General features: G+C 47.8%; 1 long non-coding RNA gene across 1 annotated transcript in view; it reads left to right on the top strand.

Moving 5' to 3' along the window:
- The window catches only part of LOC129391378 (uncharacterized), a 48,504-nt gene that overhangs the window by 10,370 nt on the left and 21,901 nt on the right, over nucleotides 1–16,233 (top strand). The window contains exons 2-3 of the long non-coding RNA XR_008615383.1: nucleotides 2,514–2,719; nucleotides 4,005–4,117. This is a non-coding gene — a long non-coding RNA (uncharacterized lncRNA). The remainder of the gene's footprint in view (nucleotides 1–2,513; nucleotides 2,720–4,004; nucleotides 4,118–16,233) is intronic.

The following is a 16,233-nucleotide window of genomic DNA, read 5'->3' as shown; positions in this document are numbered from 1 at the left end:
ATTCTCTATGTATAGTATCATGTCATCTGCAAACAGTGACAGTTTTACTTCTTCTTTTCCAGTTTGTATTCCTTTTATTTCTTTTTCTTCTCTGATTGCTGTGGCTAAAACTTCCAAAACTATGTTGAATAATAGTGGTGAGAGTGGGCAACCTTGTCTTGTTCCTCATCTTAGAGGAAATGGTTTCACTTTTTCACCATTGAGAATGATGTTCACTGTGGGTTTGTCATATATGGCCTTTATTATGTTAAGGTAGGTCCCTCTATGCCTACTTTCTGGAGGGTTTTTTTTATCATAAATGGGTGTTCCATTTGGAATTGTAACGAATGAAATCACACACTACAAAATTCTGAGCAGGAAATGTAACTTATTCATCTCTGAACTCTTAGAGCCTACACACTGCCTGGCACGTAATATAGGTGTGCTTCCAGTCTCCTAGTCTGCACTCAAAACAGACATCAGTTATTGATCTCAGTACTCTTCCCCTAGAAGAAAAAGCACCACAGTCCTCAAAACAGAGCAACTGACCAGTTGGTATTGGCTTTGTTTGAAACCTAAATGAAACCTACTCACCATTCTGGTGGTGGGTGTTCAATAAGTGTTGTATGATTGGATGAATAAATGAATAATCATTTTTCTAATGCCTGAGTCAGCGATCAACACAGGACCTTGTACTGTGTTCAAACTCCATAAACGTGTTGACTGGATGGGTGAATAAGTGTGACAGCGAGGCAAGTGTCTGGGACAGGCGACCTCCTGGCATATTAGCACATTAAATTGGGGCAAAGCTAAGGGGCTCGTCTGCTTCAAAGCATGAGCTCTTATTCCTGACACGTCCATGTTGTGTCTTTCTTACCACAGGAAGTGAGGGAGGGGCTGGCTGGAGTTGAATGGAATGACTCAGGGAGCTCCTTGGAGATGGTCCTCAAATGACCTGGTAGCTAAAGTCTCTGTGGAGGGTCTGACTGGGGACTGCAAGCATTGGGAGAGGGGACTCTGGGAGCAGAAAAGAAGTGAGACAGTGTATGAACTAGGAATATAAAAACAGTGAACATCTTGCTGTGAGCAGGGACCTTGATAAACAGGTTTGTATGTGGGAAAGAGCACGATCTTGGGGGTCAAGGAGACCAAGACGATTCCCAGCTCAGCCAGACCTGCCTTCACTGGGTGTGTTTTGAGAGCCAACCGTGTGTCAGGCATCTGGGAGTATGTAGATGATAACTGTGGACCTTGCCTTGAAGAAAGCAGCTTATATTCTTCCTGGAGTTGCATAAATAGTCCTATATGTCCATTCCAGCTCTAAGATTACAGCCATGCGAATCTGGGCAGGCCACTCAGCCTCTCTGGCCTTTTCCTTTCCTATTCATCAAATGTAGACAAGTTTGTAAAATTTATGGTGACATTTTCATTGGTTTCTTCCAGGAGTGTTGGGCAGGAGAAAGAGCGCCACGTGTCAGGAACAAGACATAAATACATAATGGATACACTTACAGAGTGTCAGCCTTCTGTTCTTCATGGGGCGATTATAAGAGAGTATCTGTGAAAGAGTTTTTGACAGTAAAATCTGCAATTCCCTTCTTGCTCAAATCCCAGCTCTAGGATGTGTTAATCTACTGGCTATTAGGGAAATAAGAAAGCCAGAGGATGGAGGGTCCTAGACCTTCCCACAGACAGACAGACTGATAGAAACAACCAGCCAAACCCTGGCAGGCTGGTCCACCAGTGTTCACAGGCTTTGTGTGTTAACGGCTCTCTTTATACCCTCTCCAGGCTCATTCTTCCTGGGATCTCATGCAATAACTCTCATCAGTGTTGGAGAGAGCCCTGCATAATATCACTGTACTATAAAAGGAAGTATTAGTCATTTAGATGTGGAATCTTAAAAATAATACAAGTGGATGTATATGCAAAACAGAAACAGACTCACAGATACAGAAAACAAACTCATGGTTACCAAAGGGGAGAGAGACGGGGAGTGGGACAAATTAGGCATATGGGATTAACAGATACAAACTATTATGTATAAAATAGATAACCAACAAAGATGTACTATATAGCAAAAGGAATTATACCCATGATCCTGTAATAACCTGTAATGGAGTATAATCTGCAAAAATACTGAATCACTATGCTCCACACCTGAGACTAACACGATATTGTAAATCAACTATACTTCAATAAAACTAAATAAATGAAAGGAGGGTATTAGAAGTACTAGACTATGGTCAATGGGTTAATAGTCTGGCCTTCAGAAGAGAGAAAGCTTGCAGCCTAGGAAGTAAGCCCTTTTGGGGGTATGGGTGGGAGTCAAAACATTCTGTAGACCCCACAGTACTTACCCCACATCTGTGAGCACAGCAGTCCTCTCCACCTCCCCTCAACATTATCAGTGCTGGCACCATAACCTGTGGCAAAGAAGATGCTCTTGTAATGAAGGGAATGTTACCATTTCAGAACAAAGTTCCAAAACTCAAGCTATTTAAAAATGTCTAATGATTCCTCATTGCTTGTAGGACACAACACAGGTCCTGGACATTGTACGTGAGCCCTCATGGCCTGCTCCTGACCTGCCACCAGAGCCTCACCTCTCCTCCATCGAGACCTCTTGACACACCACCTTATGGGCCCCCAGGAGACACCCGGGACCTTCCTGCCTCTGGGCTTTTGAATATGCCCTTCACCCTTTGCCATCAGATAAACTCCTATTCACCTGCAAAGGGTCAGTTCAAATGTTATCTTTTGTAGTAGGCTGAACAAAAAGGCTCCCCCCTCCCCCACCCCACCAAAGATATATTCACTTCTGAATCCTGGGACCTGTGAATATTACCTTATATGAAAAAAGATATGATTGAGTTAGGATCTTTATTATTTATTTATTTACTTAGTTTTGACTGCCTTGGGTCTTCGTTGTGGTGCGTGGGCTTTTCACTGTGGTGGCTTCTCTTGTTGCGGAGCACAGGCTCAGTAGTTGTGGCGCACGGGCTTCGTTGCTCCGCGGCATGTGGGATCTTCCCAGACCAGGGCTCGAACCCGTGTCCCCTGCATTGGCAGGTGGATTCTCAACCACTGTGCCACCAGGGAAGCCCCTGAGTTGGGAATCTTAACAGGAGGAGTTTATCCTGGATTATCTGGGTGAGCCCTAAATGCAATCACATGTATCCCTATAAGAGAGAAGCAGAAGGTGTTCTGAGGGACACACAGAGGAGAAGGTGATATGGAGACAGAGACTGGAGTAATGTCTTTACAAGCCAAAGAATGCCAACAGCCACCAGAAGTTGCAAGAGGCAAGGAATGATTTTCCCTTACAGCTGAGAACAGGGGGCCCTGCCAACACATTCACTGAGAGCTTCTGGCCTCTAGAACTGTGAGAGAATACATTTCTGATGTTTTAAGCCACCAAGTTTGTGGTAATTTATTATGGCAGCTATGGAAAACCAATACATCTCCTCTTCGTAGTGTTCAGTGACCCCCCTCGTCCACCCCCGGCAAAATGAATAGTTCCTTCCTTCCAGTCACTCCATCCTGTCGTGCTGAGCGCACTCATTCTCCTTTTACCACTGGGTTCTGAGTGCTGGTTCAGCAGCGCCTACCACGGTGCTCAACATGGAATCAGAACCCAGTGGTATGGTGGTAAAATCTATGATGACATTTCACCATGTTTCTTCTGGCACTGTGGGGTAGGAGGAAGGTAGGGGCATGATAGGGCCATGGGTCAGGAGCAAGAAATAAATACATAATGGATGAACTTAACTTTATGAAAAAAAAATCACCTCACCCTGAGAGATAGTTGGTAAATGTGTTTGCTGGTGCAGGCATCTGGGAAATCCCTACTTCTCACCAAGGTGACATACGTTCCTGGGGAATGTATGGGTATGTGATTGATGCTAAAGATGACTGTTGCCTATATAGATGTATTCTTTCACCTGATAGTCTAAGGTGGTGGTGGCAGTTGCAAACGCTCATGCCTTTTGTGGCCAAGCAGGTAACTTTTTATTTTTTTTTAGCTGAGTCACGTGGCTTGCGGAATCTTAGTTCCCCGACCAGGGATCAAACCCATGGCCCCTGCAGTGGAAGTGTGGAGTCCTAACCACTGGACCACCAGGGAATTCCCAAGCAGGTAATTTTAAATAAGAAAACGTGTCCTGGTGTAAGACAATAGGGAGTGGTGGGGACTGTGGAGAGAACGGGAGGATGCATACCCCTCCTAAAGGTATCCAATTCCTGGTAAAGCAAAACAGGCAGACACTGTGCCAAACTCTGGCCAACTCCCAGGTGTTTTGCAAACTTTAGGAAGACTTGATGGGGACTGGGGCAGTGACACAGCATCTAGTAAAAAGAGAACCACGGTTTTAGGACTTGGCGGTGCATGTCTGCTGTGTTAGGGAAGAGTGTGTTGAGTTTGCCTTACCATCACCTCTCTTTAGTGGAAATGGGACAACTCCATAACACTAGGTACAGTGATGGTTAGGCATCCCTTGCTCCCACTCTCTTACAGTTCCCATTGAATGAGCATGATCCATGAGCCGGGCTTGGGACCGAGTGCTCTCCACACGATTTTCTACAGTGCTCATCCTAACCACAGGTTGTGGCTACTACTGATATCCACATGTCACTGAGAGAGGAACTGAGACTTGGAGAGACAAGTGTCTTGCCTGAAATCTCTCAGCTGGCCTGCTGTAGAGAGTGTTTCAAACCCAACTCCGTTTGGCTCCCACCACCCTGCACACCACGGCCATGGACACAGGGGAGAGAAAGCCCTGCATTTCCTGCCCCCCACCCCTTTTCCTGGCAGGAGTATTTCTCCTTGGTTCTCCTTGGGATAAATACACTGACATTTTTATCAATTGAGCTTTGGTGAGTTTGGTTAATGTTGATCAGAGTCCCTGAGAGGTTTTACTTTGTGCACCGACAAGATGGAATTCCTGATCTGCAATGCTGCCCATCAGACCTTGGCCAGAACTGACCCCACCAAGGCACTGCCCCTGTGAGCCACCTCTGTCTGCTGCTTTGAGCATCTTTTAAGCGTCAACAGATGAGAGCCCAGAGACCTGCATTCTACACCTGGCTATGCCGTACGCTAGCTCTATGATCTGCATCTAGCCTAACCACTCTTGGATCTCTGTTTTAACTCTATAAAAACAACAAGGCCCTACTGTATAGCACAGGGAACTATATTCAATATCCCGTGATAAACCATAATGGAAAAGAATATGAGAAAGACTATATATATGTACTACTGAATCACTTTGCTGTACAGCAGAAATTAACACAACATTGTAAATCAACTATACTTCAGTGACATCTTTTTAAAAATTTAGAAGAAGAATAAAGAAACCAGGGACTTGCTTAGGACTCTGTGCTTTCACTGCCTTGGGCCCAAGTTCAATCCCTGGTCAGGGGAACTAATATCCCACAAGCCACACAGTGTGGCCAAAAAACAAAAACAAACAAAAAAAACCAAAGCTGAAGGTGAGAAGGCATAAATCAAGGCTAGATGAGGAATAAAGGGATGGTAACTTTCATTTGCAGGAAATGACATCACACAAAAAAAATCTATAAAATAAGGACTGTTAAAATATTGATGTCTGAGATTCTTTCCAGTTCAAATGTTCAGTTCCAAGATGCCTTAAACAGAGTACGATTTTTGAGCTGAGGAGGTAAGAGAGGAGAGGAAGAGCATTATTAAGGGACTGCTAGCCCACTCTTTCCCTTTCCCTTCCTGTTCTTCGGCCGTATTTTCTTTCTTCCCTACACTGATATAAATCAGGTCACATACCTGAATTCCTAGCCCCAGAGGAGAAGACAAAGATCAGAACTGCTGGTGCTTTCTGCAGACCTCACACAAATTACTGAATGACGGTATACCCTGCACTATTTATTACACGAATGAGGCATATTAAAATTTTCTAGAGAAACCTGACTGGTGTGATGAGCGTGTGTATTTCCCATTTATTCAATGAAATATACTTCTTTAAGTGAAGAATTTTCACAAAAATCTCAGATTCTCAAAGTGATCTCATGGTAACTCTGTGCTGGGATATAGAGCTGATGGGAACCTCCCAGCTAGGAAGAGATGGGCCGGGCCTCCTGGCTTCCCTGGGGGATGGCTGAAGGCAGCTTTGAGCCTCAGGTCGCTGTACACTCATAACCTGGAGATGAGGTAATGCTCTCCCTTTTTTGAGTTTCTTTTCCTAGTTCTGATGATTCTCTGGCAACAGGAATGACTGATTCTTCTGTCTTATGCTGGGCCTTTGGGAGACCCAAAGCTCCCTTGAGTCAAATGGGAGGGTCAACTGGAGATTGTGTGGCAAGGGTACAAGTTTGGGCCTGACAAATGAGAGCTTTTGGAACCACCCTGGAGGATGTAGGTGCTGAGAGTGTTTCCAAGCGCCTTCTGGGGAGCATAGCTTGGCATTTCCAGCAAACCAGGCTCCAACACGGGGGTCAGGATGAAGTGATGGATTCAAGTCAGAATTGTCATAGCTTGATGGCACCTGGGCATGCTTCTCTCCTGCTTAAAAGTTCTAGTGGATGCTCATTTCTCCCCTGACCTCACTTCCTACCCTCTCTTCCAAATCTTTTTTACGTGGTTCTAGCTACATTGGTTTTCTTGCGGATCTAGGAATTATTCAGCCCATTCCCAGCTCAGGGCCTTAGAATGTGCCCATCACTCTGTTTGGAATGCTCCTCCCCCAAATATCAGCATGGCTATTCTTCACTCATTCAAGTGGCTTCTCAAACACCACCTCCTCAGACAGTATCTTGCTGTCTATCTATTCCTTTACTCTATTTTCTTCCTAGTGCACCACCTGACATCACCACACGGTGGTTTATTTATGATCTTTCTCTTCTCCACTAGAATGTAAGCCCTAGGAGAGTAGGAATTTTGTTTGCTTTTTTTTCTCCACTGTATCGCTAATACCCAGAACAGTGCTAGCACATAGTAGATGCTCAATGAATACTTGTGGGTCAGTACTCAAGGGTAAGGGGCTGGCTCATCAGCATGGTACACAAGGTCAAACGGAATGTTGCCTAAGTCTGCATTTCAGCACCGTTTCCAACCCCTTCTTCACATAAGCAGCCCTTGCTCCATTCACACCGAACTGCACGGTTTCCATGAATGCATCGTACTCTGTGATGCTCCTCTGCCTTTACACAAACTGCTTCCTCTGCTTGGAACACGCTCCTCCCTTCTCTGCCTGGCAAATACCTACTAATTCTGTAACTCTATGCAGTACACCTCACATATCTGTTTCTCTGGTATGCCTCTCTCGGTTCCCAGAGGCAGAGTTGATTGTTCCCTCTCCTGCAGACTCCAGGCCTCCACTGTGGCAGGTACTCACCCCACTGGGCTGAATTAGTTGTGTGGTTTCCCATCTCCCTTGGTGAAGGAACCTAGGGACCATCTCTGCTGGGTCAGGCAGACCCCCACCTGGTGCAGACCTTCCACCTCCAATCAGGCCTCAAGTGATCCCAAACCACACTACGGACTAGTTCTAACCTCTCCCTCCTAATGGTCTTGCCAAGTCTGCAAATAATATTGCTGGAAAACAGCCATTAGTTACATATGGAAAGAAATTGGGGCCCTGCATCTCAGTCCCTAGAGCAACCAATTCGGTTTATGTCATGCTTGTCCCAGGTGCCCTGTTTTAACCACAGAAGCCTGCCAGGCGTTCTGGGTTGGCCTGTGGCCTCATGAGAACAGAGAGCTGTTATTCTGGGCCGTGGCTTTGCTGAGACAACTACCTTGCTGAGGTCCCGAGGCTGCCTTCCAGCAATAATATGTGGAGGTTGCAGGGGACCTCCCTGCCTAGGAGATGACATACTGCTGGATGTGACTTTACACACCATGGCCGTGAGCCCTGTGTGTATAAACTCAGCCCCCAAGTGGCTGACCTCCTGGCAGGGAGGGTGGGGAGACGGTGACTCACGTGGTCCGGTTTCTCTCTCATCTGGAAAGCAGCCCTGTCTGGAGCAGCCCCCCGCGGGCACTTTCCTGTCTTGTTTCATCAGGGCATGTACAGAACAGGGGTCTGCTGGCTTAGCTTCACACGTGCCATCTTTTTCTCTGTGTCCCGTGTTGCAAGCACACGTGTGCATCAAATGGGAGAAACGGAGAGATTATGGGCTTTGGGCTCAGATGAGTGTTTTCAGTCCTAATTCTGCTGGGCGCCCTCCGCGTGGCCGCAGTCAGATGACTTAAATCTTCTTGGGCCTCATTTCCCTACGCATAGGATGGAGGTGATGATCCCACCTCACAAATGAAATAACATGTGTGCAAGCATTTGATACACTCGAAACCTTTGTGCAAACGCCTGTTACAATGATTATTAAAGGGCAGGAACTGTGAATTCAGGATTTCTCTCTTCCATATCCTTACACAGTGTTTGGCGTGGAGCTGATGATAAATGGATAGTGTGCTTGTCATTGCCTGCAGTGTCCCTTGTGGCTTTTGAGGTCTTTCTGGCCTTTTTTTTTTTGTTATTAGGAAGGCAGGTCTGCCTATTGGCTTCTCTTCCTCTGTTCAGAGCCCAGGTCCTCACCTCCACACCTTCCTCAGCCCTCTGCAGTCTGGGGTCCCCATCCTCCCTCAGGACCGCTCCAGTCAAGAGCCATCAGCACCTTGCTGGGTACCAGATGCTTTTCAGGTCCCAGCTATGTCCCTTCTGCTGCAGTTGACACTGGGATTCCTCTCTTCGTCCAGAAACTTTCTCTCTTCTTTTTCCCGACTTTTCTCACTTTTCACTTTTTCGCTTTGCCTGAAACTTTCTAGCTGTTTTTCTCAGTCTCCTTCCTCCCCTCCCCTCCCTTCGCATACTCTCAATTTGCAAGGTTCCCTGGGGTTTTGACCTGGGCTTCTTTCTCCTCTCAGTCAGTTCACAAGCCCTGGGCAAACACACTTTCCCCGGGGTTCTACATCACCTCTCCACGGTGCTTCTCAAGGTTGCCTCTCCCCAGGTCTCCAGTCCCAGCCCAACCATCCTCTGCTCCTTCAAGGGGGACGTGGAACAAAGCTCAGCCTCTGCCCTCCCCCCGAGGTCCCTGCCCCAGGGAACGCCTTCACCATCTCCCCGGCTGCTCAGGCCAGAATGCCAGAGCCACTCTGACTTCTCCTTGTCCCCCCTTACCTCCATCACTCTTCAGATCCTGCAACTCCACCTTTCAAATTCACCTTCCTCTCTCCAACCTCATGGCCACTGCCTTAGTTGGTCTTAGAGCCAGGCATGAGTGAAGGCATAGAGTAGACACTAAAGTGGACTGAACAAAGAAAAGGAAAAAGGAGGAAAAAGGAAAAGCAAAGAAAGAAGAGAAAAGGGGATGGCTCATTGGTTTTTACTTTATCCAACTGCATGGACTGGTTTGGTCTTGTTTATTTTATCCCCATTTCACCGTGAATATACAAGTGTAAGCATCTTTTTAGGAAATCCTGGGAGGTTGTGTTGGAAAATTGGAGTGAGGGTTGGCTGGTATTGAGGGATGCTATGCAGACAGGGTGTCTGGTCCCTGCCTGAGCCAGGCTCCACTCTGCTTTCCCCAGGACCAGGGAATGTCCTCTCTGGGTCACTCTCTTTCAGTGAACATTCTAAGATTCTGCAAATAGGAAGCCTAAATTCCCTCAAGCGGCTCAACACCTTTCAATAGTCACTGAATTTGCTCATCTATATCTTGAGAGAAGTTGGGTGCTGATGTACCTATACATTCTACAGATGAGGACAGTGAAGCTAAGGGGAGTTTAATGATTTGCTTGGCGGTGGAACTGAGAAATGCAAACCTGTCCTGCAGAAATAAGCAAGGTAGGTAAGAGGCAGGACACAGGTGCTTGGCTGGATCCAGGGAGGAGGTGGAGGAACTGGTAATCTGGGCCAGGAAAGAGGACAGATTGCATTTTACTGGCTGCAGGTATGTGCAGGGTTCTCTATGTATGTTATCTCATTTAATGCTCCCCACCTCCTGGTAAGATGGTGTGATTCTCCTTTTACTGAAGCTCAGGGAGGACACACAGCTGGTCAGGACAGATTCGTGATTTGAGCAGGGTCTGTTAGACAACTAGGTCTGTACTGCCTCTTAGGTAGGGCTCTGAGCTGAGAAACAGACAACCTTTGCTGAGGTATTGCTGATTTAGAGGTTCTCTTGGGCAGGAAGAGAAGGCCCAGCTCTGCTAGGATGGGAGGGGCAGGTGGCCATTGGATGAAACTTGAGACATCACTGCGTCTACTACTGTGTGGGGAGGAGAAACAGGAAGGGAGGTGGTCACCTTTTTCTGAGGGTTCTTTATCCTTCATACATTCATCCTTCCATTTGCTGAGTTCAGTGCCCGGCACTGGGGTCTCACATTAACCCATGATCTTTTCCTAAGGGACCCTGGATGCCTGGGAAAGGAGGAGCCAGATGAAAATAAAGGTGGAAAGGAAGGAAAAACACTCAATGTCTACCTTGGGGGCAACGGATTACAGCTTGTGGGCTAAATCCAGCAGGTTGACTGTTTTTATAAATAAAGTTCTATTGGAACACAGTTCCGCCCATTTGTTTACATATTGTCAATGGCTGCTTTTTGCCCTAGGACGGCAGAGTTGAGTAGTTGAAACAAGAGACCACATGGCCTGCAAAGCTGGAAATAGTCACTCTCTGGCCTTTTACAGAAAAAACTTGCCAACCCCATAATCTAGCCGAGGGAAGCCTTGATGGGAGCTACACAATTTATTTTTCAAGGTGACCATCTTGAAAACTGATGACCTGACAAATGCTCTGCTGTTGTGCTTTTCTTAATGCATATCTTTCAAAACAACCACATACTAAGCTCTAGGCTAAGCCGGCACTTTGCTAGGTAGGTAATTTAGAGGCCGCAGTGAATGCAACTTGGACTGTATTCTTAAGGAGCTCACAGCTAATGGGGGAGGCAGACACATAAAGAGATGTTTGCAGTACAAGGTGCCAGTGTGGAGGGTGTTTATGTATCACATGTTGTGGGGTACAGAGGAGGAGCAGCCGGCCATGCTCTGGGGGCCCTAGGAGCGTGGCCCCATGAGGAGATGAATTGCGCTGTGACTTGAAGGTTGTTTAGGGGCATCATTCACCTGGAGGAGGTAAGGTAGTTAAACCTCATTCTTACCAAGAGTCCAGCTCCCAGAAAGCCGTGGAAAAACCAGACCAAGTCTGTGATCTTGGCAGGCTCCAGCACCTGTCCGCTGGGAAAGTACAGCAGGAGGTTGGCGATGATGGCGGCGATGGCCAAGGCCAAGAGCAGCAGGCCTGTGTACCTGGAGCCCGTCTCAGAACACATGGTGAATCCTTCCTGAAAGGGAGAAAGAAACAACCAACACCAGGAAGCTGCCTGCTCCAGGCACTGCAGAGTCAGGAGAGGGTGCGTCAGCCTCAGAGCCCCAAGAGCAAGATGGCAAGTCCAGCTCTGCCACTGGTAAGCGGTGTGATCTGGGGAGCCAGCCACCTCACCGCTCTGAGCCTCAGTTTCCTCGGTAAAGCAGAGAAAACATTGACTTTACAGATGGTGGTGCATGGACTAAAGGAAGTAAAATCAACATGACAGCATCTGGCTCTAGCAGATATGTTCAATAGGCTTTCTTTAAAGGATTGGGGCAATCGAGGTGAAGTTTAGGAACTTACTGTTACCCTGTTCAGGTTCTTTCATCCACTCCCAGAGGAATTCCCCTAGTGATTATGAACTAGATCCTGATCCAAACCCTGTGGTTCCATCACTTAGCAGCTGTGTGCCCTTGGGCAAGTTGTTTTACATCTCTCACCTCAATTTCTTCATCTGCAAAATGGGACTGACAATAGCACTCACATTATGGAATTGTTGAGGGTATGAAAATAATATTTTGAAAATGTTCTCCTACAAGGCTGTCAATGTGTGGTAGCTGGAGAAGAAAGAACTAAAGGGAATCTGAATCATCTTGGCCTCTCCTTTTATTTATATGGAAGATTTCCTCTCTCACTGTCTTTGTCAATTGAGATTATTGAGCCTGGAGGTTTCTGAGAAGCCAGGCTGGAGGCACATGGAAAGAGGGAAAGAGGGAAAGGTTTTGCATCTTGTTTTTTTCTCTGCATAATGATGCATTTTTTTTTCTCCTGGGCATAAATGAGTTTGGAGTAAACTCAGTATCTTGTTTGCCGGGTGAAGGCTGCCTGAGCAGCGTGAGCCCTGGTGCTCTGCGCTGAGGTCCAGGGGCTCCAGAATGTTCCACTGAGACCCAGGGAAGCGTTCTTGTTTTGTGTTAGGTGGCACTCTCCCAACAGCCCTTTGTGCCCATTCTTGACTCAGATTCACGCTGAGATTGTTAACTGACTCCTGAATAGCAGCTCCTTCACTACCCGGCTCCCAGACACAGAGGCCTGGTACCACGAATGGCCCTTCCCACGGTGGGCGGTGGGTGGGGAGCCGAGGGACATGGAGCAATTTGCAGAGCCAGGGACCTCTTTTCAGGGACAAAACTGAGAAATGTCCAGCCTTAGCTTTCTACTTCCCCAGAAGAGTCAAAGTTATTAATGCACAATGGGTTAAGGCAGGGTGGTAATGCCTGGGGTCTTATTTCTATCTGATATCCAAGTTCAGGCCTACAGAAAGCTGATGCCTGAATGGGGCGCCGCCTCTGTTTGGATGAGGGAGGTTGAAACTGCTGACCTCACTTGCATTATGATCACTGAGGGTGGTGGTAATGAAAATTTAACACTTACGGGGATCCCATACTGTATGAAGAGCAACAATAACACACAGCTACTGCCCCTTGTCCAGACACACGGTATGCATCATTTCATTTAATCCTCAAACATCCCCACGAGGTAATAGCTCCCTAGCTCTGAGAGGAAACAGGCTTATAGAAGTTAAACAAGATTGCAGGGTCTCCCAGCCCGTAAATGTCAATGCGGATCCCCAAACGTAGGTCTGCTCGTGTCCACTTCTAGTTATTCCCAGTGAGGGCAGATGATTAACAACTGGGAGCACTGGGAATCCAGTGCTGTTGAGCCTTCTTACATCCTGTTAAAGGATACAAAGCCAACAGCCCCTGTTGCTCCTTGACACCTAGATGTCCCAGCTCTTACAGTAACAAATACAGTCGTGCTCACCCTCCTGGAAAACTGCACATCTTCTTAGGAGGGAAGGGAGTAGGGGTTGAGACTGTGGCCACATTTGGAAAGGGGAACCACGCAGCACCCAACGTTGGCTGGCACCGTGAACTAAAAGTGCCACCTGCCGTATCAGTAAACAAAGGATGTTGCAGCCATCAAGCCATCACATTATAGCCACCCTGACGGTAAGCCCTGAGGGAACTGAGGATGGAGGCAGGATTTGCCCCCCATCTAGCCATCAGCTACTGTAGCCACCCTTGAAGATGGGCCCTGAGGAGACTCAGGATGAGAAGCACAGGATACTGGCTCCAGATAGCTGCGGTGCGTATTAAAGGAATGGTTTAAGTGAGCCCAGACTTTGCATCTTCCCATACTTAGAAAAGCGCTAAATTCCTTAACTTGAGATGTCTGGTTTTCTTTCATTAACACAGTCGTGCTCACCCTCCTGGAAAACTGCACATCTTCTTAGGAGGGAAGGGAGTAGGGGTTGAGACTGTGGCCACATTTGGAAAGGGGAACCACGCAGCACCCAACGTTGGCTGGCACCGTGAACTAAAAGTGCCACCTGCCGTATCAGTAAACAAAGGATGTTGCAGCCATCAAGCCATCACATTATAGCCACCCTGACGGTAAGCCCTGAGGGAACTGAGGATGGAGGCAGGATTTGCCCCCCATCTAGCCATCAGCTACTGTAGCCACCCTTGAAGATGGGCCCTGAGGAGACTCAGGATGAGAAGCACAGGATACTGGCTCCAGATAGCTGCGGTGCGTATTAAAGGAATGGTTTAAGTGAGCCCAGACTTTGCATCTTCCCATACTTAGAAAAGCGCTAAATTCCTTAACTTGAGATGTCTGGTTTTCTTTCATTAACAGTAATCTTTTGATGTTCTGACTACCTGGTCTTTGTTGCAAAAACTCCTCTATATCCTGGCGCCCCCCTTACCTCTTCCGAGCGGTCCCTCAGAGTTACCTGAGATGCTGTTCCCGGGCTTAAGTCCTCAGTTTTGTCCGCTGAATAAAACATAACTCTCAAATTTAGGTTGTGCATTTGTTTCAGCTGGCAGCACTTAATTAAAACTGTGAGAAGCCAGTCATTCTCTTGGGCTGAGAACGTTAGAGTTGCTAAGGACTCGTGGAAATTTAGTCCCTTCCTTTTCTGGGCAGCATAGCCCTAGAGAGTTGAAATAATTTGTTCAAGGTTATATAGCTAGGTAGTTGGAAATCACAGCAAAAATAGTCACAGTCCTGTTCACAGGCATGCTCTCACTCGATCCTTTAATAGTTCAGTGACAGAAACATCATGATTATGCCTATTTTATTCATTTGCTGCTGGACATTCTGAGGCTCCGAGGAACCCAGGAGCTTGTAACGGGGCAGCTCGTCTTCTGAGGTTGTCTGGTCCCCATAGCTTGTGGCCTCAACAGGTGGGACAATCACAAGCCCTTGAGTTCCTTGATCACAGACTTCACATCAAATAATCTGCCTCACGCTCCCTTTATCATCATATTCATACGTGTCAGACAGTGACACCCTAAGTTTGGGCTTGTTCAGCGTGGTTGCTGCACTGAGGTTTTAGGCCAGCTGTGCAGCTCCAGGCTGTGGGGACTGGCTTTCAACACCAATCCTGCCCAGTCTCAAGCAGAAACACACAAACATACCCGTCCACCCAGTACCTGGTCAGCGGGGGTTGGGCACAGGCCCAGTGGGCAGCCTCCCCTGGGCAAGGCACCCTGGCCCGGCCAGGCCAGCAGCAGTGTTGCAGTTGCAGAGAATCTAGCTCAGCCGCTGGAAGTTTCTGGGTGAGCCCTGGATCCTTCCACTTTTCAGGAGGCTCAAAGTGAACACTTAATAGATGTTGGGCAGCAATAGGTCCCAGGCACCAGGACAATTTATGCATCTAATCACAGCTGTCATCTTCTCTTCCCTGAAGGCCCCCTGTGAGGAGGTCTCTTGTCTCTTTAGAGTCTGAAGGCCTTTCCAGGTCCTTCTGAGGCCCCTCAGCACGACAGCACGCTGAGTTCTGAGGTGCAGAGGGCTCCCCTCTTCCTGTCTGGACCCACGTCTCTCTTGCTCTCCCCCAGTCTCAGCAAAGTGGCTCAAATGCCCCCAGTAAGAGCCAGCACTTCCTCCCTTGCCAGGCGGCCCCAGGGGAAGGGCTCAGCCACCCAGACACAAAGGCGTGCGCACTTACTGTGCTCCACTCCTCCCTCTGGGTCATTCCTGATAACCTCTGAAAAGTTTCCCTGGCGGATGTGTTTCCACCCAGCTGAGATGGAGGAGGGGAGGGGATGTGGGTGGGCAGGGAGGGCACACCAGCCCTGCGTGAACACGTGTGGGGAAGGTCCCATTTACTGAGCGGGGAGGGTTGCAGCAGGGCCTCGCCACCTCTTCATCTTCCAGCTCCCCTGCTCCAGACCCCGAGCTGTCGGCTAATGGCATCTCACATAGATGTGCAGTGCGGCTCCCTGGCTGTGCTTTGTTCTTCCAGCCAGAACTGATCCCCCAGCCAGCCAAGGAAAGGAAATGGATTGTCAAGTGGGCCCCCTCACCCTTCTCACCCATCCCTCCAGCCCCTGACGCTGTGAAATTGATGCTGCAAGAGATGGAGGAAGTGTAACCGTGTGGGGCTCAGGGCCAGGAATCTAGTTACCCAGTTGCCCAGTGGGATGAGCCCCAAATGGCACTGCTTGGCCTCCATCTCGGCTTTCCCAGTCGGTGAGCAGCGTGGCTGCAGGAGAAAGCCCTCTTTGTCTTTGGTCTTTTGCTGCCACCCCTTCCTGCCCATGAGAGCACATTTCCCTTTGGTCATCTACCAAGTTTTATTTTTCCTATACAGTGACCCCCAGGGTGCTGTGAAACCTCTGAGAAAGAAGAACCAAGTGATTCTATGATCAGATACCTGGCTCCCAAAGCCTAACTGTATCGTAATTGGTAACCCACCTTGGCAGCAAAGTGCTTTGCTATGCTGTGCCTAGACTGCTCTGTCAGCAACCTCAAGGGGCTGTCAGGACGATATTATTTTTTCCTCATTATTCAAATGGGGAAACAGGATCAGAGAAGATGTGACCTGCCTCAGGTCAGGGAAACCAAGAGAGAATTCATGGTTCTCTTTTTTTTTTTTTTTTTTTTTTTTGCGGTACAGGGGTC

Source organism: Physeter macrocephalus, chromosome 16 (genome assembly GCF_002837175.3).
Source record: "Physeter macrocephalus isolate SW-GA chromosome 16, ASM283717v5, whole genome shotgun sequence".
In the NCBI taxonomy this organism is placed as follows: domain Eukaryota; kingdom Metazoa; phylum Chordata; class Mammalia; order Artiodactyla; family Physeteridae; genus Physeter; species Physeter macrocephalus.
Note: the sequence above shows the minus strand (reverse complement) of the source record. Positions and strands in the feature narration are given on the sequence as shown.